At 29.7% G+C, this 22,991-nt stretch overlaps 7 non-coding genes across 7 annotated transcripts; all 7 read left to right on the top strand.

Moving 5' to 3' along the window:
• Positions 1-16,177: 16,177 nt before the first annotated feature.
• Trnag-ucc lies at positions 16,178-16,249 on the top strand. Its single transcript has one exon. It is a non-coding gene; the product is annotated as a tRNA-Gly (tRNA).
• Positions 16,250-16,837: 588 nt separating this feature from the next.
• Positions 16,838-16,919, top strand: Trnas-uga. The gene has a single exon. It is a non-coding gene; the product is annotated as a tRNA-Ser (tRNA).
• An 88-nt stretch (positions 16,920-17,007) lies between these two features.
• Positions 17,008-17,089, top strand: Trnas-uga. The gene has a single exon. It is a non-coding gene; the product is annotated as a tRNA-Ser (tRNA).
• Positions 17,090-17,386: 297 nt separating this feature from the next.
• On the top strand, positions 17,387-17,468 carry Trnas-uga. Its single transcript has one exon. It is a non-coding gene; the product is annotated as a tRNA-Ser (tRNA).
• A 260-nt stretch (positions 17,469-17,728) lies between these two features.
• Trnas-uga lies at positions 17,729-17,810 on the top strand. Its single transcript has one exon. It is a non-coding gene; the product is annotated as a tRNA-Ser (tRNA).
• Positions 17,811-17,913: 103 nt separating this feature from the next.
• On the top strand, positions 17,914-17,995 carry Trnas-uga. The gene has a single exon. It is a non-coding gene; the product is annotated as a tRNA-Ser (tRNA).
• A 274-nt stretch (positions 17,996-18,269) lies between these two features.
• Positions 18,270-18,351, top strand: Trnas-uga. Its single transcript has one exon. It is a non-coding gene; the product is annotated as a tRNA-Ser (tRNA).
• Positions 18,352-22,991: the final 4,640 nt, after the last annotated feature.

Consider the following 22,991-nt stretch of genomic DNA (forward strand, 5'->3'; position numbering starts at 1 on the left):
TCAATAATTCGCCCCATAAACACCCCCTTTTTAAATTTTAAAAAAGTACCAGTCGAAGAATAAAGAGTGTTCAAAAATTCATTTTCAGAGAATTTTATTTTATCAGGATATAACTCTGATTAAATATTTTTAAATCCAATTTTGTAGTTGAAAAACGAAAAGTAATTAAAATCCTCCCCTACAGATTTTCATTCACTCAGGACTTTGAATCTTTAATTTTATATTTCTAGGCTCAATTTTACAGAAAAAATAGATTCTCATTTATTGTAGGCCCTTGACCCGATTGATTTCTATGTTCAATATAGTGGTAAATTGAAAAAAGTACATTTTTTTTAAATGAAAAAGTAGCAAAATTTCCACTTTTATAAGATCTCAATAATTCCAGGTTTTTCATGCTTAATTTCATGTCTGTAGGTTTAATAATATAGAAAACTTAAAAAGTACCAAAAACAAATTAAGTACCAGAACTACATTTAACGTATAATGCTGTATGTTGTTGTTATTCTGCACACAAATTTTTATTTTTTGATAAAATTTTTAGAAATTATATTCGATTTTTGGCTCATATCTCTTTTAGTTAATTAAACATTTTGTTGACTTTAAATAGGAAATCATAACTGAGTGAACTCTTAAAGATTTTGATCCTGAAGATATCTGAGGTCTTATGAAAATAGAGTTCAACAAACATATAGATAGACTGATAGCCAGACTAGTATTTTATAGAAATTACAAACAGAATGACAAACATATAATACATACACTTCTCATAAAGGTGAAGGGTATAAAAATATGTTAATGGACTTTTAAATTAATAAAATCAATCAAGGTTGTTTATTTAAAAGTCGCAAATGCTTCGTGGTCGCGACTGTAAAACATTAAAACCGATTCGTTTTTAAACGGTAGCTTTAGTTCCGGGTTATATATTGAAATCGATTTGTTTACCAACGTGGTACTTGAAACGGTAACGGTTTACTTAAATAGGCGAAAATTTTCAAACGGTAACGATATTTTAAAGTTAAATAGCAATAAAACGGTCGCGTATTTTTAAATCGATCGATTTTTTCATCAAAGTGAAAGAAAAGTGAAAAAATTTAAATCCAAAACCTTGATCTAAAGTGCTTATAAAAATAAATAAGAAATAAAATTAAAAAAGTAAAGTCATAGTCGCTAAAAATGTAATTAATAAAATATAATTTAATAGAAAAAAGTTTTAAAAAAATAAAATAAAAATAAGCATATTTTTAATACAAATATGCTAATGGCCTTTTTAAATTAATAAAAGATCAAGGTAGTTTATTATTAAGAAAGTGATCGACAGTGTTCAGCATTTTTTTCAAATCGCTTAAATTCGGGAATTTGAAAAATAGTGAAACGGTCGGAAAATTTAAAAAAACGAAACGTTATAAAGCGGTAATCATTTTTAAAATGACGTGAAAAAATCGTAATAATCAACCTTGATATAATTATGAAAAATAACTATAAAAAATAAAATAATATATTATAATAAATAAATGGTGGTTCCAGAATAAATCCTTTCCAATCAGCATTCATCAAATTACAAAAGGTAAGAGAATTAAAAAAAATTAATAATTTAATATAAATCAACATCATCTGATACATTTTTAATTCATTCATAATCATTCCCAACACGTTTTACATATTTTTAAGTAAAACTCTAGTCTGTTTGGTCCTTTTAAATTACAAAAAATTACACTACACTTACAAATATACTAACTAAATGTTATTTTAGCTTAAAAATATACCACAACATAATATTCTACTTTTAAACTGCAAAAAGAACTTCTAGCGTGACTAACATTCATTTACCACCAATGAATTCTTCATAACTTCCTGTATACTTTCATCAAGTGCCTATATTTAGTATCTAAATGAACAATTATTGAATATAATCGTAGTGTCTCCTACCTTATTTGTTTTTCTTCAAAATGTGTAAAATTCCTGCTAAAATACTCCTTCTACTATACATAGACATAGTCTATGATATGGATCCCTTTAAGGTTTCCATTCCATTACATTGGAAAATTTACTCAGGCTAATGGTATATTTTGTATATGCAATTTTAATTTGCAACTTAGATAATATGCAAAATAGACATGAAATTTTGAATTATATATTTGGCAAACATTTTTGCCAAATATTTACTTAATATTGTTTGTTTGTTGGTTTTTAATATTATACAATTTACATAATTCGTTTAGTTAAATGAATGCCTAGGAACTTAGTATACGAAAGACTTTCATCGATAGAAGTTTATATGATTTGTGGGTGGAAAATTTAAGTTTATGATTTGTTTTGTGGTTAATAAATGGTTTTTGAATTAAGGTTCAGGAAAATTTTGTTGAATGTGTAAAATTTTAGTTCAGTTCTTGCAAGTTTTAGTTGTGTCCTAGTTCAGTTCTAGGTTAGTTCTAGTTTAGTTCTGGTTCAGTTGTGGTTTAGTTCAGTTCAGTTCAGTTCAGTTCTAGTTCAGTTCAGTTCTAGTTCAGTTCTAGTTCAGTTCTAGTTCAGTTCTAGTTCAGTTCTAGTTCAGTTCTAGTTCAGTTCTAGTTCAGTTCTAGTTCAGTTCTAGTTCAGTTCTAGTTCAGTTCTAGTTCAGTTCTAGTTCAGTTCTAGTTCAGTTCTAGTTCAGTTCTAGTTCAGTTCTAGTTCAGTTCTAGTTCAGTTCTAGTTCAGTTTTAGTTCAGTTAATAAATAAATAAATTGAAACAAAATACCTTAAAGTATTGACAATAAAACTGTTTAAAACTATTCAAAGTTCAAAGTATTAACAACAAAAAGGGCAATCGATAAGATTTGAAAACTCAATATGATCTTATAAGCAGATAATGTAAACACATGTACAACCTATACATTTTTTCAGGCAATCTCTAATACTTGGCAGGCGGCGTATGTGTCAAATGTTGAAATCATAGTACATACGTATATAGAAGTTTAAAAAAGAATATAATAAAAATTTGTCACATTAGCCCTATTATAAAGATGAAAATACTACACATACATCACAAACTCACTATTGTTGTCATCAAAAATAAATTGCAAAAACTCCCTTTTACAAATTAAGTCATCAATGAACCAAACTAAATAAGGCGGGAGGGTCGTACACACAAACAAATTGTATATTTTTTTCTGTTTTAAATCATTAAATATCCGTAATTGTTAACATATTACATTGTAAGCCAACAGGGGTTGATATAAAATTTGTCGATGATATTTCCAATACCGAATTTTTGTTTCCCTTTTTAACAAAGATTACCAAGGCATTACAAACAAATTATGTGTGAACGAAGATTTCTTCTACATTTTGACCAACAAACGTGTCACATATATAAACAGAATTTTGATACTGTTAAACAGATAATGAAAGAGATGATTTCAAAAGGAGATTAAAAAATAAAACGAAAAAAAGGCTACTTAAAAAGATTAAAATCAGCAAATGTTGAAACTCTTTTATACTCAAAGTTTTCGTTCAAAAAAGTTAAGTAGAGAATAAAATACATAGATAAAAATTTTGGTACTGAAAAAAGGCAACAACTGTGCAAGTATTAACAAAAAATCTGTTATTGTTACAAATGTTTTAAAATTGTCAATGAAATTTAGAAACCTCCCCTTAAAACAAATAAACAGAAGGCTGGATAATGTTGACATAAAGATGTCACATGTCAACTTGACTTTAAATTTTGTTTTTTTAATTTTGAAAATATTTTAAATTTTAATAAATTTCAATTCGATCATTATATTAAACACTAAAATAGGCTGTAGTTTCTTAAAAAAATTCGCTCTAATCGAGTGATGAAAAGAATTCTAAATAACTCTATATAAGAGAAAATACTAAAATAGTAATTGATTGTAATTTTTATGTATATTTTTTATTTTCCATTTCCATCACTCTCTTCTATTTCCTTCCCCAAAAGTTGTATTCAAATAACATCATCATTATTGTCATTTTCAAAGGACTTTATTTATATACAGGGGTCCCTTTTCCAATTGTACTTAAAGGGGGTTGTTTGTTTGATTTATTTGACTTGAAAATTTTATTGTTTGCATGTTTGTAGATTCTTTTTATGTTTATTTATTTGAAAATAGACAAATCACTTCAGTGAGTGTCAAATCACTGACAACACCGGACAATCAAAATGTCACATGTCACAATTTATTTTACATGTGTATGTTTCTTTGTCTATATTTATGTAGTTGTTTGAATTTAGTAGCTCCTTTTATGGTTTGTTGAATATTTTATTTATAAATTTATGTTGATTTTGTTGGTTTTTGTGGAAAGGATAATTGAATCATAATGGTTATTATTTTAAACAAATCTAACAAATGTCTTTTTTTTTTTTGTTAAAAACAAACAAAATTCCCTTTTAGCCCTTTTAAATCTTTAGCTTATAAATAAAACTCATAAATATCATTTTAATAACCAAAATTCGTCATGTTTCTTTTTTCCTTAAATTCCCCTTAAATACTGCTTTTAAAGTATTTACTGAAATCTTCTTTATAAACACCCACACATGTACATTAGTAGAAAAAAAAATCATTTAATATTTTACGCCTAAAAGTACTTTAAAACAAACCATACAATATATTTAATAGACATAGGACACGTGTGTCCTTTTTTTCCTATTTACCGCAAAAGAATACTCGTAGATAAAATCCTAAAACCAACATTTTGCGGTTGAAATGCTTAAAATAAATAAAAGTCTTTAAATAAATGTCAACGAAAACGAAAGAAAAAACACGTGCCAAAGATGATCCATTAAGTGTGACCTATAAGATAATGGAACGCACTATTATGAACCATAACAATGGCCAAATGGTATGTGGCAGCTATTAGTAAAGCATTGGTGGGTGGAGATGAAAGAAAAAAATGACGAAAGGTGGAAAAAATTGGCAAATTAGCAGAAAGGTTATAATGGGAATTATTTGAAATTGATAGAGTTGCGAAATTGGTATTAATAATAACGGTGATATATTATCAAACTGTTTTGTGGTTAATAGAACGTTGATTTTACGTCAGAATGACGGATTCGGTAAATTTTTGTTAAACTTTGAAAAACAGTTTTTAGAGATAAGAACAAATTTCTATATAATAGCTCATCTAGGTCAAGTGATATCATCTTGTTACTGATCATTTATACATCCGAGTTTCGCACACATTTTACATTTCAAGTGAGTGTTTTTCATTGTAGTTCACTCCTTGCATGCAAAAGTTTACCATAAGATTAGGCCGTAAATTTAAGTAACATAAATATGATCTTTGTAATTTTCCTAGTTGATGATAATGAAAATAAAACATCTTTAGGTGTTGCAATGCACCGATCTGTAGGAGCTGATTGAAATTTTTTTCTATTGGTCGAGGTCAAAATATTTGTACAACGTTAGGAAATATTGAAAAATATTTATGAGACTTGTTAGAGAAAAACTGTGATACTGGCAAATGAATGTCAAAGTACTTTACGTGAACACTTTCCGTGTTGAATTCACGGTGGGTGAGCTTATTTACAACTCACCACCGTCCCACTGTATATCTTACACGTCGGTGACAATTTATTTCCGGTCTAATCTCTGACAATTCCAGCGACCCGTTGCTTCCGAGATGCAAAAACATCGCTTCAGGCTACAACCAGGCAGATGAGTCGGCCAGTGCATCTAGAGACGTAACTGGTACTGAAGTACGAATCCATCAAATAGGCCGAGAGTTTATTCTTACTCGCAGGCTCACATTGTGGTAAATCTGGTATGAATAGAGTTTATTACGAACATACCTGGACAAGGAAGGAAAATTCAATGCTATCACTTGTATAAGATAACTTTAATCTATCATCTATCTCGTCACTTATTAATCCAACCAAATTCTACACACTCATAGCAAGTTCCATATACCCTTTCATTCATCCTGTCACTCTTCTGTGGGGAATCTTTTGTCATCAGCAACAACACCGAATTTTTCCTGAAATATAGAATTTACCGTTCATCAGTCAACAGGCAATTGTGTTAGACCTCATGTCAAATCATCGATGGACTTGCCAGAGAGTATCAGTTTATAGTCTATCTTCCACCAGATTACAATACACTAACTTGTGGAACAAACATCAAGAAACATGCCCCCGGGGGAACTGTTGCCGACAGTGTGCAATTTCAAGAATAGCAAAGCGCATTTAATCCAAATGACTTTATATGACGATCATTTTATACAAGGATCTTGGATAAATCGCCTACTAGAATCAATTGACTTAGAAATTGAAGGCAAATGATCACACACTTGGTTACAGCTTATCAGTTTGTGCCCTATCTGATAAATGTATGTTTTGACTTAAATGGAAGATATAAACTTCTTCTGTCCCCACCAAAATGCGATTCATAAGGGCGATAAAAGGTGACAGTTAATACATTTGCAGAATGTGGCAGGTTGGATGGGATTTTGAAGTCGATTTTGGAAACGTAGGTGGACATCATATAGAGTGTCAATTCAGGCTAGCAAATTTTGGTTTCATTCACTTATATGTAAAACAAGTATGAATTTATAGTCGGACATTGCCGACCATATGATACCCTACACCAATAAGTATGTTAAAATTTTAAATTTGTTTAAAATAAAGCATTTAATTTGTTTTATTGTGGAATATTTTTACTTATTGTTGACAAAAAAGAGAGATTTTCTACAAGAGGGCTCACAGGGGAGAAGGGGTAAATATGGGTCTACCCTTATAATTTTTGGTAGATGAATTTACGTCTACTACAAAGTCATTTATGTAGATTTTAATCGTTTTATAAGTAATTATAAGTTAATTTTGACCATCAAGTCATTTTCTGAAGGGGAGTCTGTATGCGGGCTAGGGTCAAATGAGGCCCGATCAGAATAAAAATTAGTATTGTCAATTATTGTTCTATAAAACTAATTTTTGCTGATTTCCGTTGACATTATAAAACATTTAACGTACTTATGAGCCTAAAGGCCCGATTCGGGGGGTACGGTTTTATGGGGGCTAGAAGAACTATTTTCAACTATTTTCAATCAAAAAAAGAGTATGTGCCAAATTTCATCAAATTATCTTGAAAATGCGACCTGTAGCGTGCGCACAAGGTTTACATGGACACACAGACAGACGGACATAACTAAATCGGCTCAGAAAGTGATTCTGAGGCGATTGGTATACTTTAAGGTGGGTCTAGGATCAATATTTTTGGGTGTTACAAACTTCAGCACAAACGCATAATACCCTTCCCACTATAGTGGTGTAGGGTATAAATATACTTGTATTTTCAGTTGTTTCATCGGGATGATATGCACATCTTATCTCTACGCTGATACGGATCTGCGATTTGTGGTTAAAGAACCCCTTTCGTATGAAAGATCAACCCATAAAGTCTCCCTTGGGTCCATAATTGTATGTATTATTACATTATCTTGATGTGCCACTTATTATCAATCTATTTTGTCTGTTATCACTATTAACACTCTAGCGCCAATTATTGTACATCACAGTTACATTAACCAATTTTGATAGATGATTGCTTATGTTTATGTTATTGTATAAAGGTCCTTGTTATTATAAATATTCGATGATGTTTGATTTTCATGCAAATTAGAATCCCTATAAAATTGTCATCATTCATTCAAAATAACTTAAACAGAGGCGCACACAAGCACATATTTCAGTCATATCGTTAGGTCTGTTATAAATTTAAATCACAATATAACTAGGTGGGAAAGAAGGATTTACAAAATTTAGTTTTGGTTTGGTAAATTATAATGTGATGATATGAAGACTTAATTTAAACATGAAAATATAGGCAATTTACTTGTTTACATATGTTTATGTAAAATATGACACATGATGGATGAAGCTGAATAGACAAGTAAATGACTAAAAGTCTATACATGTTTGGGAAAGTGTAAAATTGTCACTTGTAAAGGATATGGTTGAAAGCGATTAATATTGATGATTTGTAATGTGTTGTGATTTATCGATATTGTAGCAATCATCATGTTACTTATTTTTTTGTATTAGTATTTAACAATATTTTTTCTGCAACTTTAGAATTATTTTTATGTTTTGAGATTATATCGGCTAATATTAATTTATATTTAATTTACGCACCCCCTCGATCCATCCACACCCATTTATCTTAAACTCATTTAGGGCGTGTTTTATTTTCTGTTCATGTTCATATTTGTTTTAAATTAATTGCTTTAAATTAACGATCCATTTCCGTTGACACTCAGAGTATGTAGTATGTTACATGTCATTTCAATAATTTTTTATAAATTAAATTAAAAAAACCAACTAACGATAGCTATTTATTTAAAAAAATATTATATTTATAGTTTAATCATATATTTTTTTGTTGAATATTTTTTCCATTTATTCATTTAATGCGAAAAATGGCAATAATAACAAACAATAAATTGTTAACACGAATTCTATATGTTCATAAATATTATTTAGTTTTTTTTCTGTTCAAATAAAATTTGTTGTTTTAAACGTATCTCATCATATCACCACATTTATTACCTTTAATTGCCACAACTTGTTTTAGTTAAATTGAGCTTTTACTCGGTACCTGTTGTTTTTCATTTACTTTTTTTTAATCGTTTCATTTGAATCTTTGATTAAAGTTTGTTTTCCCTTATTAATGGGTTGTAATTGAAAATAAATATTTTACAAAATTAATTATTTGTCCTTTATGTAATTAAATAATCATGATTTAATATTAAATGACATGACTATCGCTATTATTAAGGTATTTTAAAAGTTTTATTAGATCTTATTGAAAAGTTTAAATTATAAATCATTTGAGTGTATAGTTAGTTACGTCCACAGAGGAAGTAATTTGTTTATAACAAGTTATTTTATTTATTGATAAATTAATATTAGCAATCGTTTCTTCCTCACTACACCGTATATAATACAATAATCCGAAGTACACATATCGAATTGAATAGCATTAACTCATTTGGAATGAAAGTCCAGTTCCGAATTTTATCTCAAAATTTCCTATTTAATTTTACTTGCATACTTCCTAACTTGCTAACTTCCTTAAATGTACAAGTCGGGACCACAATTTTATCTCTTAGTTCTTAATGATTCTCGGTCTGAGTTGTTATCACTAAGTTGTTCAAAGACTTCCAAATCAACTCAGGGGACGAAACTCTTTTGCCATTGTCAACTTTGTAACTTCGAGTTTCTTAATGTTAAAAATTTGTTATATTCGATCTAATGATTTTGAAACTTTGTCATCATAAATGTCCATTATCTAGAGTTCTATAGTTAACACAAAAAATAGACTTTTCGACTTTTTGAATTTTATGAAAAGTCGATTTTTTGACTCTTCGACTTTTTTCATTTAATTAAAAGTCGACTTTAAGACTTTTCGACTTTAGGTATTTTATAAATAGTAGATTTTTTCCGACTTTTCGACCTTTTTTGACTTCTCGACTGCTTTCGACTTTTTCCGACTTTTAAGACTATTTTTTTTACTTTTTTCGAGTTATTGACTTTTTTCCATTTTTTTAAATTGTTCGACTATTTGTGACTTTTTTCTACTATTTTCGAGTTTTTGACTTTTTTGGACTTATCGACTTTTTTGGAATTTTCGACTTTTATTTACAATGTCGACTTTTCGATTTTTTTTCACAGACTATAATCGAGTTATTTTTTTATTTATTACGCATATTTTTCATGCAAAATTCATACAACAAGCTATCAATAACTTTATTAAGCATTTATGAATATGGGGTAAGTGTATATATACTAAAGTCCAATTTAGTTATTAATCTGCATTGTGGTCTAGACAATACTATATAGACTAGGGCTATCGTTTAAGCAATAATATAGACAATAGTTTAGTTCCTAATAGTTCATTCTATAGTCTGGACTTAAGTTGAGTCTATAGTCTGAACTATATAGTCTTTATTATGGTTTAGATTTTTGTCTAAATTAGTTCGAAAAAAAAACCTTCAAATAATTCGTTTTGAATCTGTAACTTTTTTTCAATGCCGGGATTAGTACTAATACTTATAGGCTGATATCTTAAAAAGAAAGTGCTGAAACAATCAGTAGTATACTTTTTCTTTACCATTCCTACGATTTCAGCAGTACGTATCCAAACGATTTTGTATTGTTAATATGTATTTTAAATAAGTGCACGTGTAATAAATATCACTAAATCATACCATTCAACAAAATTACCGGTTTTAAAACATTTTGAAACAAAATACTTTTAATTACCAGTTTTTTTTAATAATGGTCACTAAAAAATTCATTACAAGATTTATTGCTGACACACTTTTTCCCACATTATTTAAAATACAAATATGTATAAAAACTATATAAATAATCCTTTTATAAAAACAAAAAAGCATTTTATATTTATAAAAAAATATATATTAAGCACAAACTACAGACAGTATAGACATGAGTAAGTAATATTAATATACATTTAATAAACGCTTTACTTAAAAAAACAAGATACTTAAATAGTGTTTTAGTTTAAAATTTTTTTTAATATTCACTTTTAATGAATAAAATATATATTTTTCTTGTCTTGGAAACCCCAAACGTTGATATTATATTACAATAACATGACTTCAAGGTGGTCCTGTCACTTTAAATTAGGCGACAAGTTACATTTTTTATTTTAATTTCTTTTTTTTATTTGTTATATTTTTTATTACTTTTGCGTCGTTAGTGCAGCTTGAAAGTTTATAGAAATATGATGGAAGGGGAAACCAAGACATTATATGCATGATAACGGAAAGTCAGGAAAAAAAACAAAGACATAAAGGAATAAGGGACTTAAGGAAAAGAATGCGTTTGTCTTGAATATAGTTTTTATAATTATGTGGAGAAAGGGAAGAAAAGAGTAAAATTTTTAAACAAATCATAGTTAGGAATCTTCTCACTATCTTGTCACATCATTTTAAAATAATCTAAATATGGACTAGGATATAGCTTAGAATATAGACTATGAGACTATAGATTTTACTCTAGACTGTACTATAGACTAGACTATAGATATTAGACTGTTGGCTAGACTATAGACTAGACTATAGACTAGACCATAGACTAGACTGTAGACTAGACTATAGACTAGACTATAGACTAGACTATAGACTAGACCATAGACTAGACTGTAGACTAGACTATGGACTAGACTATAGACTAGACTATAGACTAGACTATAGACTAGACTATAGACTAGACTATAGACTAGACTATAGACTAGACTATAGACTAGACTATAGACTAGACTATAGACTAGACTATAGACTAGACTATAGACTAGACTATAGACTAGACTATAGACTAGACTATAGACTGGACTATAGACTAGACTATAGACTAGACTATAGACTAGACTATAGACTAGTTAAGAATATTTTTACATAAACAAAGATCATAGTTCTTAATATAAATCCAATTTATGATCGTATTCCTATACATTTGCAACACATTCTCTTGTCCTTAAGTCAATTACCCTTTTAGCTGTTATTAAAATAATCAACATAATGATGAGCATACACATGATCCTGTCAAGTGTTTAAACGAACATTGTTTGTCTCTTTGTTTGGATCGTTTTAAAAAATGTATACTGATCGTTTCTTGAACGATGCAATTTTAAAGTAATATTTCATATACCAAGAGTGTCCTGTTTAAAGAGTAATTTTTTAACATACTGCTAATTATTGTGCAGTAAATTAAAAGGCACGCGTAAAAGTACTTAATTTAATTAAATAATAAAAGGTTTTTATACATATTATTGCCTTTAATGTAAATTTAACAAAAACACATTTGTTTCTATAGTTGCTATTTATTTTTTTTAGATAAAAATGGCTATAAATTATATTTTTTGTTTATTACATTGTCTACAATTATCGACAAATTGTAGGTTTTCATTTAAATATATGCGATTATTTCAATTAATTTTTTTTTTCTAAAATGTACAAATAGTTGAGAATTACTTTTTTTTTGCAATTTAAATATTGTGTTTGCTTTCTTTACCTTGAGCTTTGTTAGTTGATAATTTACAACATTCTACCTACAATTGTTGGCAGACTTTTCTAAAGATAATATTTAATATCAAGTTATAGGTGGCCAGTTTAGTATGATTTCGATATGAACTGCAGTTATATCTATCCCTTAACATATGCTTTACTATTTTAGTATTAAAGCTTCACTCGATTTACTCGATATTTTAATTTATAGAAAAATATTTTGATCTATGGTTCTTATTGAATTTTTCTAGAATTTCTTTATAATATATATTAATTGTTATATGTATTTAGATTTTGTTTTACCCACCTGGTCACCTTTTCTTTTAGTTTTATGATATACATACAATCAAAACGTTTAACTTCACAAATTGTTGGCGGCAATTGACTACTGTTTTTTATGTTTGTTAGTATTGTTTTTATTTTCCATTATGTTTAATTTCCATGCCACTAATGCTGCTGCTGCTGCTCACTCTCTCACTTTAGAATTCAATCAAGTTTATTACACTTACACATCTCAACTCCATCACAAACGTAAATGCAACCAACTCTAACCACAAAAACAAACCCCATAAATTCCGCTCTAAAATGAAATTTGTTTTGCCAACAATTCCACTCAATACATCTTACCGATCATTAAATATTGAATGGATGTTAAATTGTTATAATAACAAAACTGGCGCCCAATATATGTATGGGATGCCAATATTTTTTGGTCATATGCTTAAATAGAAAATCAATTGAGGTTTTCTTTTTTTTCACTGTTACGAATGCGTTTCATTTTTACCGAATAAATTGCAATGCATTTTACAATTATCAACGATGAATACGTGAAACTGTGAGGGCATTAATGCAAATCAAAAAAAAAAAAAAAAAAAAAAACAATGATAAAAGGAATGCAATCACAATTTAAATCAATCAGTTTAAGAGTCACATTAAAATGGAATAAAAAAAGGAGCTACGATGTCTAAGAACTTGTATATTTTTGCCAACATTCTTATTTCTTCTAGGTAAATTGCATTTGTTTTCGTTGCATTTACAGTGGGTGACATAAAAGAATTGCAGGACTGGTGAAATGTCATATTATTGAATAAGTTTTTGTTGTTCCTCTTAACGAAATGGCGAAATATTTCGAATTGGAACTCTAACATATGGGGGGAACTAATGTTATATAAGAATACTTTTTGTGGCCAAATTGCAACGATCATCTGTTCTATTTTTCATACCCTATGTTAATCTAAAGATCTTAATGTAAATGCTCAGTGATTTGAATCCTTTTGGACACACTTGGATATAAAATCTCCCATTTTTTCTAAAGTTGTCACTTTATAAAAGTTACTCTTCCTTACTTTCTCTGTCACTGTGTAAGAAAAAATTGTGTCATGATTAGTCGCTGAACCTCAGTCATCTCTCTCTCTGCACTCTTCAGAAGTTGAGAATGAGTGTTTTCTAAGAATACCACCTTTTCTTTTATGCAAGATTTTATGATCCACTATAATGTGACATAATATTAAGATGAAAATATTAAGATCATCTGTCCTAATTTATATACTCCATGCTAAGCCACAGAACATAATATAAAGGATCAGTAATTAGTCTACTTTTGGACACACTAGGAGATACGATCATCCAAATTTTCAGAAATTGTCACTGTATAATATTAGATGGTACGCTGATGTCATTTGTAGAAGAACTAAGATCATAAGATCTCAGATGCTAAAGTAAGAGCGGTTTATAGTTTTGAGTCACTCACATTTTTAGACTTTCGTAAATGTGTAAATACTGACTTTATAGGATCCCAGATCTTTTTATAGGTTTCCTTGAATAAAACTTTATTCCTTCTAGAAAGCCCAAGATCGACTAAAAGCACTTTCCTTTAAGTTCCAAATTCACTTTTAGATCACTTCTAGATATCGTTGATAAGTTAAATTTATCTATTATTAAAGATTCTTGTTTCAACTCCCATTCAATAAAATTTTCCTTCCTATAGAAGGCTTAAGATCTGCTCAAAATATTATAGACTAAGAACACTTTCCCTAGTATATAAATAAACAGTTAAGTTCCTAAGCACAACAGCAGTATTTACTGGCTATTGTTGTATCCGACTTTAAGATAGAGATTAGATTCTAATTCATAAACGTCCAAATCTTAATGATCATTAGTCTGAAAAATTATCGTGAATTTTGTAAGAAGAACTACACTTACGATACTAAACAGTAATGCGTGGTAGAATTTATGAATCTTTTCCTATGAATGAAATTAAATGTTTGACTTTTACGGTAGATATTTTTTATTTATCCTTTTTGGCTTTTACAAAATGTTTACTTGACTTGGCCTTTTTAGTTGACATTTAAGATTGCTAATATTTATTAAGACTATTGTTTGTTGTGTTATATTTAATATATAGTTAGGCGCGGATCCTGCTCTAGTGGGGGGAAAACTTTACCTTACGCGATGCGCTCGATCTACTGCTATATACTTAATAGCAGTAGATCGATAAGTTCGTAGGATATCGATCGCAAACTCTTGTTCTTTAATAAGAAGTCAAATCGCAAATTTAATGAATTAATTGTAAATATTATCATGTTCATTAGTCCTAAATATTTTGTATATTTGACTTATTCCGAAAAGAATCGCTGGTACCTTTAAGCAATCTTTAAAACCAGCTTTTTTAATAATCGTCGTCTGACTGACGCTATCGACATCTTCTCCTCATTCTATTATATACAGAGCGTTATAGATTTATATATTATCATAACTAGAATTCTTCTTAACCACTGTGCATGCTCCTCCATCGAAATTGTTATAAATCTTTTAAGTTTGTCATGTTTCTTATAAATATACTTAATTTTTTATTTGGATGCCTTCGATTTCTACTTTAGTGCAATGTAGGAGAAATATTTCATATACATACTTACTATATATTTTATTCTCTATTAAACCACACGAAAAGTATTACCCAAAGCGCACGTGTTTACTACATTTGCTCTTTGATAAAAGTAGACAGACGTCCAATATTATTGTGGTAGCACTGTGATGATGACGATGCTGTTGATGGTAAAGATTGTACCCACACCAAGGTTGGCAGCAGATTTATTATTTACAAATCTAGATTTTGGCTTGTTTCTCTTTTTGCGCCTCTTTTGATTTTTATTTTTAATGCAAATGAACTTTTGTATCGGCTAAATTATATGCTTACAAATAAATATTACTGGTGTGTTGTTTTTTTATTTTGTTTAGAGAGGGGGGTCTGCAAATTTGGTATATTGGTTTTAAATTAAAGAAAAAAAAACGGAAAATTTTTGATTACTTTGCGCGTAAATTCGGTAGCAATTGCGTACGTGTTCAATTAACTGTTAATAAATTTTGTTGAGTGTAAAATAGAAATTTTGAATGTATATTTTTAGGTGTGGATTTTGTTTTTGTTTTTTTGGGGGAAAAGGGAGATTTTGTTTGGGAGGTTTTAAGAAAAAAATTATTATAGGTATTGGTTTTGTAATTTATTATCAAAATTGTTTACTAAACCAAACTTCTATTAATATTTTATACCTTTTGAATTAGAATACGAATTTTCAAAAAAAAAAAAAAACTTAAAAATACTAATTTTGAAAATTTTCCATCTAGAAATTGTATTCACCAACCAAAGTTATTCACCTGACACAAGATATTCACCACAAACAATTTTTACACCTCAAAAATGTTTCAAACAAAAATTTTCGATAAAAAAAATATATTATTAATTAAAAATAATATTTCACCATACATGTGTGTTTTGAAATTTATTTAAATTTTTTTCGTAGCTCAACATTAAAACAACAAAACTAAGTGTTAGTTTATTAAAAAAAACTTTAATCATCAGTTCTTTATCAGCAACCCCTTTCATTAAAAGCTCACATACACACCGTACTTTTAGTTGTTGTACTTGATGATGACGTTATTGTTTGCTTTTTTCTGTAGTTGCTGTGGTTTTTTTGTTTGATTTTTAAAATTGAACTATATCGATGTTTGTTGGCTGTGTCGTGTTGACCCAGAATTTCAAAGTTTGCCCTGTTCGCTTGAATAAATTCTATTTTTAGATTTTTTGTATTTTTTTTTTACTCTTGTCAAGAAGAGAAGAAACTACTAAAATAATATAATGGTTTTTGGTGTGCGACTAAACTAAGTGCGTCGGTGGTGTAATGGTCAGCATAGTTGCCTTCCAAGCAGTTGATCCGGGTTCGATTCCCGGCCGACGCATAAATTTTTTTTTACTTTTTTTTAATAATTTATCTAAATTTTAAAATTGAACAAAAAACTTTTCGATATAGCGGAAGAGTCACAATACATTGGAAACTCTTATTCACTTCCGAGTCTGGAAGAATTCAAATGATCTTAACGATCATTCCTGAGAATGATCACTTTTTGAATTGTAATTTGAGCATTCATGCCTCGGAGGCATAAATTATTGCTAATTTATCAAAAGAAACTGACTTTTGTCCGACTTTTGAGGAAAATAAAGATTTCCATTTCTTGAAATTAGGTTATCGCCCAATTTTCATTTCAGTAAATCGACAAATTGAAACCGAAATTCCTCCGGAAATTGCCATAAACTTGGCGACCCTTAGAGTATTAATCCAAAGATCATAAAACAGAATAGATATTTTTGTTTTAAAAATTTTATCTATCTATCCATCAAACTTGTCAAATAACAGATGCTGAGCTTTATGATTCATATTTTAATTAATAAATTAGTCATAAAATTTGTCATTCCGGAAGTTATCTATTAACCCGTTCTTTTTATAGCTTCTAATTTTAAAATAAGCTTTAAACCACCGAAAATTTGTAGCTGCGGTGTCCGAGTGGTTAAGGAGATGGACTTGAAATCCATTGGGTTCTACCCGCACAGGTTCGAATCCTGTCCGCAGCGAAAGATTATTTTGTTAATAAAAAAGATTTTTTTTATTTTACTGACAATTGTAACTTTTAACCGTTTATAATTATCGCCAACGATAACGGCTGCGGTGTCCGAGTGGTTAAGGAGATGGACTTGAAATCCATTGGGTTCTACCCGCACAGGTTCGAATCCTGTCCGCAGCGAGATATTCTTTTATACAATCAACCTACTCAATATAAACAATAAATATTTTATTTAAAAAAAATGGGAGTGGTTGTACGCCTATGCTTGCCCGAGTACAGTAAGACCTAGATATAAAAAACATTCACAATATGACCATTATATTATTAGTATCATTTTATCATCTTTATTTGTTGATATTAGCTTTTTTGGCTTAGAATAACGTGTATATAAGTGAATATTGTTTAAATTCGTCTTAGTGAAGTTTCACTGTATTGTCATAACTTTAAAACTTGTAATATTTCTTCCAATTTGTATCAGCTGCGGTGTCCGAGTGGTTAAGGAGATGGACTTGAAATCCATTGGGTTCTACCCGCACAGGTTCGAATCCTGTCCGCAGCGGCTAACTTTTTATTATTATTTTTTTCATTTTTTTGTATTACAATTTTTAAAAATTCATATTAAACCTGTACAGTGAAACTCGGTTATGACGACCTATAGCAACACTTAAACTACATCAATATATCAATTAATCCTTTCGCTGTGAATTTCCATGAAAACAAAGATATTTATTTAATAAAAGTTGATTAAGTTCATCTTAGCCATGTTTTACTGTAGGCTGTGGCCTTGAAAATGTGTCATCTTTAGTGCTGATTACGTAAGCTGCGGTGTCCGAGTGGTTAAGGAGATGGACTTGAAATCCATTGGGTTCTACCCGCACAGGTTCGAATCCTGTCCGCAGCGAAGTATTTTTTGTTTTTTTATCCTTTTAAACAATTTAAGGATATTTAACAAAAAAATTAAATATTAAAATTTAGCTTTTTATTCGTTTATAATTTTGCATTAAGCTGCGATGTCCGAGTGGTTAAGGAGATGGACTTGAAATCCATTGGGTTCTACCCGCACAGGTTCGAATCCTGTTCGCAGCGGATTACTATTAGTTATTTATTTTTTCAAAATAATTTAAGGATATTTATACTTAATTATAAATTAAATTTAGAAAGGTCAAATTGTGGGGTAAAAGTTATCATTTGCATTGAAGTATGAATCCTGACTTAAGTTATGCTATATGTTTTGTTGAATCCCATAAGTTTTTTTTTTTCAAAAATTTTTTTAAAGGAAGTTTCTCTTCTTGAGGTTCCACTGTATTTACATATGGAATAATTCTATTTTTAAATATTTTCCGTTGCTCTTTTTGTGTCAGCTGCGGTGTCCGAGTGGTTAAGGAGATGGACTTGAAATCCATTGGGTTCTACCCGCACAGGTTCGAATCGTGTCCGCAGCGGGAATTTTTTTAAATTTATTTGGATTAAATAATAAATAATCAAAATCCTTTATTTTAATTAAATGTTAATAAAAGCCCTAGACTTTTTCCTATGGCACATTTTAGTTTATCCCTTAAGATATTCTTACACCAACTCATAACAATAAAATGTTGCAACAGCAGCTGCACTTGCTTTCCTATATAGTTCAGCTTGTAAATAAAAATTTTATATTTAATTCCTGCAATATTCCTCATGAAATGTTTGTGTTAATTTCTACTTTAATGTCGTGACAAAGTCAGTTTAGTAATTTTTGACATATAATTTGTCAATACAGACAGACAAGTTTGGAAACAAACTGAAACAGCTGGGTTTTCATGCTCTGAATAATCACTTTAAATGGAATATAATGTTTTTGTGTTTTTAATGAAACTTTAAATGATTCATCTCTTGGAGGAGAGTAACTAGTTTTAAATAAGTAGAATTAAGTTATAAATTAAAGGTTATAGAATGAGCTTCTTATTAAGTATATGTTATGCATATTTTTATTTATAATAAATATGCAAAACAGTTTAAAAAGGATATAAAAATAATGTACAATATACATAAAACAGTAGCTTCTTATTAAACTACAGTAAAGTTTTAACCGAATGTTCAAACGTGTACTAAGTAATATCATTCAAAATGGAAATCCTTAGTTCTCATGTCCCTTGGAAACAAAAATCGCTGATACCAAAGTGTGGACGAAGTAGTTTGAAGTCATTGTCCTCTTTATACCGTATTATCAGGAGATAGAGAATAACCTGTCCGTGTTTGCTCTGAAGTAACAAGGAAGAGTCACTGCTTAACAAGCTGTGAGTATATTGAGCCTTTTGACATCAGTGATCTTAACTATTTAATTTCTGACAAGTCAGCCAAACCTGTATCAACCAAAAGTTTTGTTCTTTAGGATTCATCTAAGTATAAGCTACAAACAACTACTTTCCACTTCTGTTTAGATACTTTTGGGGCTATTAATTTGTGTTCCAAACATTCTAATTGTTTTGTAGTTTATCGTTTACCTTAGGTACAGATCATGGTGGTGCTTTCTTTAGATGTATTACATTGGCACTAACGAATGCCCAAAAATTTTGCTAAACTCGATAGAATGTCCGAATGCTTTGGGAGGGCTTTTAGAATACCCAACTAAGAACTAAGTCAACCATTTACCAATTTGTCTTTGCTTTGTTTATGATCTCCCAGATTAGAAGTTCTTTCATCTTCTATCAGAGGAGAAACACTATTTTCATCCTCCATAAATAAGCATTAGTCAACAAGTCGACTTATACTGACCTCCCTTTTGAAAGGATTTTTAAACTTTAGGATTCATAATGTGTAACGAGCTTCTAGGGTACATCGAACACTTTAAGCGAAATACTTAGTGGTAAAGGATCTTTCAAAGGATTCTTGTAATTTCAGAGTTACTTAAAGAGTATCTCTTTAGCTTTAACACTATTTGGATCCTCGATAAGAATTCTAGCTTACTGTAGGAAACTTTTCTCCTATTTTGAGAGTTCATCGAACATTTTCTCACTAAGAATATTTAAGCAGACGCCCTCTTTAGGCATGAAAGTTTGTAGCTTAAGGGCGCGGGACCCCCAATCTTTCATCTCATGATCTTTTTGCACTTTACTAGCATATAAAGTAAAAATTCCTATTGAATAGGATTCTGTGAGATCTTCTGACCCCTAAAGGTACCAGGTTTTGTAGAAGTATTAATTAACTAACTGATCCTGGCGATTCTACCTTACAGATCGAGGCTTCATCACCATTAACGAAGATTAGAAAATTCAATGGGGTGGTTTTTTTTATTGAACTTTAATGAGAGAAGATAATCGCAGGACATTAGCTTATTAATATAAGGACGTATTTTGTTAATATTTTCAGAACATCAGAGAGGAACCACTAAAAGTCAAGAATGATACAGAGAGAATATTGGTGAAAGTTAGCTCCTCCAACTAAATGTTAGGTAAGGTGGTTAGGATTTAGTTTTTTGTTCGTGATCAACTATATCTCTCTGAGAACATGGTCAAATATAATAACCGCCATTACATCCCTTAACTTCTTTTACCCCTGCGAATTTAGGATAAATGTCCCCCTCAAAGGCTAAAAATTATATAGAAAACTACTGCTAGAAAGTCTAATTATTCTATAGAGTTTGTGTTGACACAACACTTTGAAATCTATCGACAGGTCTTATGGATACTTTTTGTATGAATAATTTTCTACACTAAGAATCATTTATCCAGTTTAAATGGGGGGGCTGACGATTCAATGAGTTGTGAATATAAATTAATGTTGGGCAAATTGGTCATGGCACTTACTAAAGGATCCTTAGGTTTAAGAATTATGTTGTGCAAAGGATTATCTAGGAAGAGTAGGAAATGAAACTATCCCAACATTCATGTAGTTGCTACTCGAGTTTCGAGACTCTTGTTGAAGCAACTTGACTACGTATTTGCTATTCTTGACCCTAAAACTACTTATGTACATGCTTTTTTATTTCATTTAGTCAGCTGTTTCATAGGACAAAATTAACAAAATACAAACAAAATTTTGCTTCAAATTAAGTAAAATAATAAACAAAACTTTTGAACAACTTATAAACATTTTTGCCAAAGGCAATTAATACGTACTTACAATTATAAAAAGAAAATACTAGTGAAAACCATGATGTTTGGATGAATGAATGTGAATGATAGTAGTGTGTATGTGTATGTAGAAGAAATTGCCATCTACCACTACCACCCTTAATGACAATAATTGCATGCAACATGCATTTAACCGCAATTAGTACATTTATTAGGCCAAGTATTAAATAACGTAAAAGTTGTTGTTGTTCGCTGGAGCACTAGTATTTAGTATGTAACATTATGACAAGAATGTGAAAAAGGGTGTCCCTTTTATAAAATTTCAAAAGTTCCTTAAAAATTTGTTTGGGTTGGTAAAATATTGTAATAAATACATATCTTGGTAACATTTTGTGATATTAGAAAATATTATCTGTAAACTTATGGAAACATATCCACTTAAGGGACACCCTTTTTGAGAAGTGTATGGTTTTAACCCAAAAAATGCCTGTGAACTTAAACTGCATGTAATGAGCAGCCAATGCACTCTACCAAAAATAAGAAATAAATAAAAAATGAACAAAACTTTAGCTGCAGGGACATTTATAAAACAAAAACAGTTTTTGTTGTTGTTAAACTCCTGTTTATAGTATGTTGTTGTTGATGTTGTATTTCATAAGTAATTTTGGTAACAAAACACGTAATACATTTAACACTAAACACTGCTTTTTGGAACGCTTGACTGACAACTGGCATTTTATTTCGCTTAAACACAAAGAGTGTGTAGGAATATTTTGTTTTTATTTTTCAATGTGTTTTCCTTCAACAGCCGCTTGACAGGTTTTTAGGTTTGTAAGCAAACAGTTTTTTTACTTTTTTCTTTCCTTGAGTTTTGGCAAACAAATTGGCACAAATGTTTTACAGTGCCCTAAAACAATGACTGAAAATTAAAAATTGCAATAACTAAAAAACAGTAACTACTATTTCAACACAGGAATGAATATAAAAGTTATTGCAGTTTTTTTATTTCAGACTACGCAACATTAATGCAAAAACCCTTTCATTAAACGTGGTTACGCTCAATTAAATATTATTGTTTGTCATTTAACTAACTGCTGCTGCTGTGTCTAGGGGTCTCCATTTACTCCATTCACCTAAGCCCGAGACAAACCAACTATTCAGTTAAATAATTATAAAATAAAAAAAAAACAATAAAATTGTTCAAATACCACAAATTAACATTTTTAATTATTAGTGGCAACAACATTTCTGCAGTTTAACTGTCAGTCGTTTAATGGAATCTAGTAAGTTTAGTTTCATTTTAATATTTTTCAATACTGATGTTAAATTCTTTGCAAATAGTGTTGTGTTTGACAGAAGTTCTTGTAGACGTTAACGAGGGACATCTGAAAAGTTTGATCTTATTTGTAAGAGTAATAAATACAAATATACAGTTTGATTCTATTCTAATTTCACTTCTAGATCAGTTCTAGTTCTGTTGTAGTTCAGTTCTAGTTTTGTTGTAGTTCAGTTCTAGTTCAGATCTGATTCAGTTCTAGTTCAGTTCTAGTTCAGTTCTAGTTCAGTTCTAGTTCAGTTCTAGTTCAGTTCTAGTTCAGTTCTAGTTCAGTTCTAGTTCAGTTCTAGTTCAGTTCTAGTTCAGTTCTAGTTCAGTTCTAGTTCAGTTCTAGTTCTGTTCTAGTTCTGTTCTAGTTCTGTTCTAGTTCTGTTCTAGTTCAGTTCTAGTTCTGTTCTAGTTCTGTTCTAGTTCTGTTCTAGTACAGGTCTAGTTCAGCTCTAGTTCCAGTTCAGTTCTGCTTCAGTTCTTGTTTAATGGTCGTTTTAATGATCTGTTCCGTTTTTTAGGAGACGTCATAACAAAACATATAATTAAGAAACACATCCTTTAATTAATTTATAATACTTTTGAGATTTTTTATTCTGCTTTTTTTATAAGTTAAAGAAAAATTTAATTAAATTACATTTACGACTTAAATGCGAGTACATTACACAAATTACACAATAATATTATACAGATATTTTTGAAAACAAAA

The sequence above is a fragment of the Lucilia cuprina genome, chromosome 3, assembly GCF_022045245.1.
Source record: "Lucilia cuprina isolate Lc7/37 chromosome 3, ASM2204524v1, whole genome shotgun sequence".
Classification (NCBI taxonomy): Eukaryota; Metazoa; Arthropoda; class Insecta; order Diptera; family Calliphoridae; genus Lucilia; species Lucilia cuprina.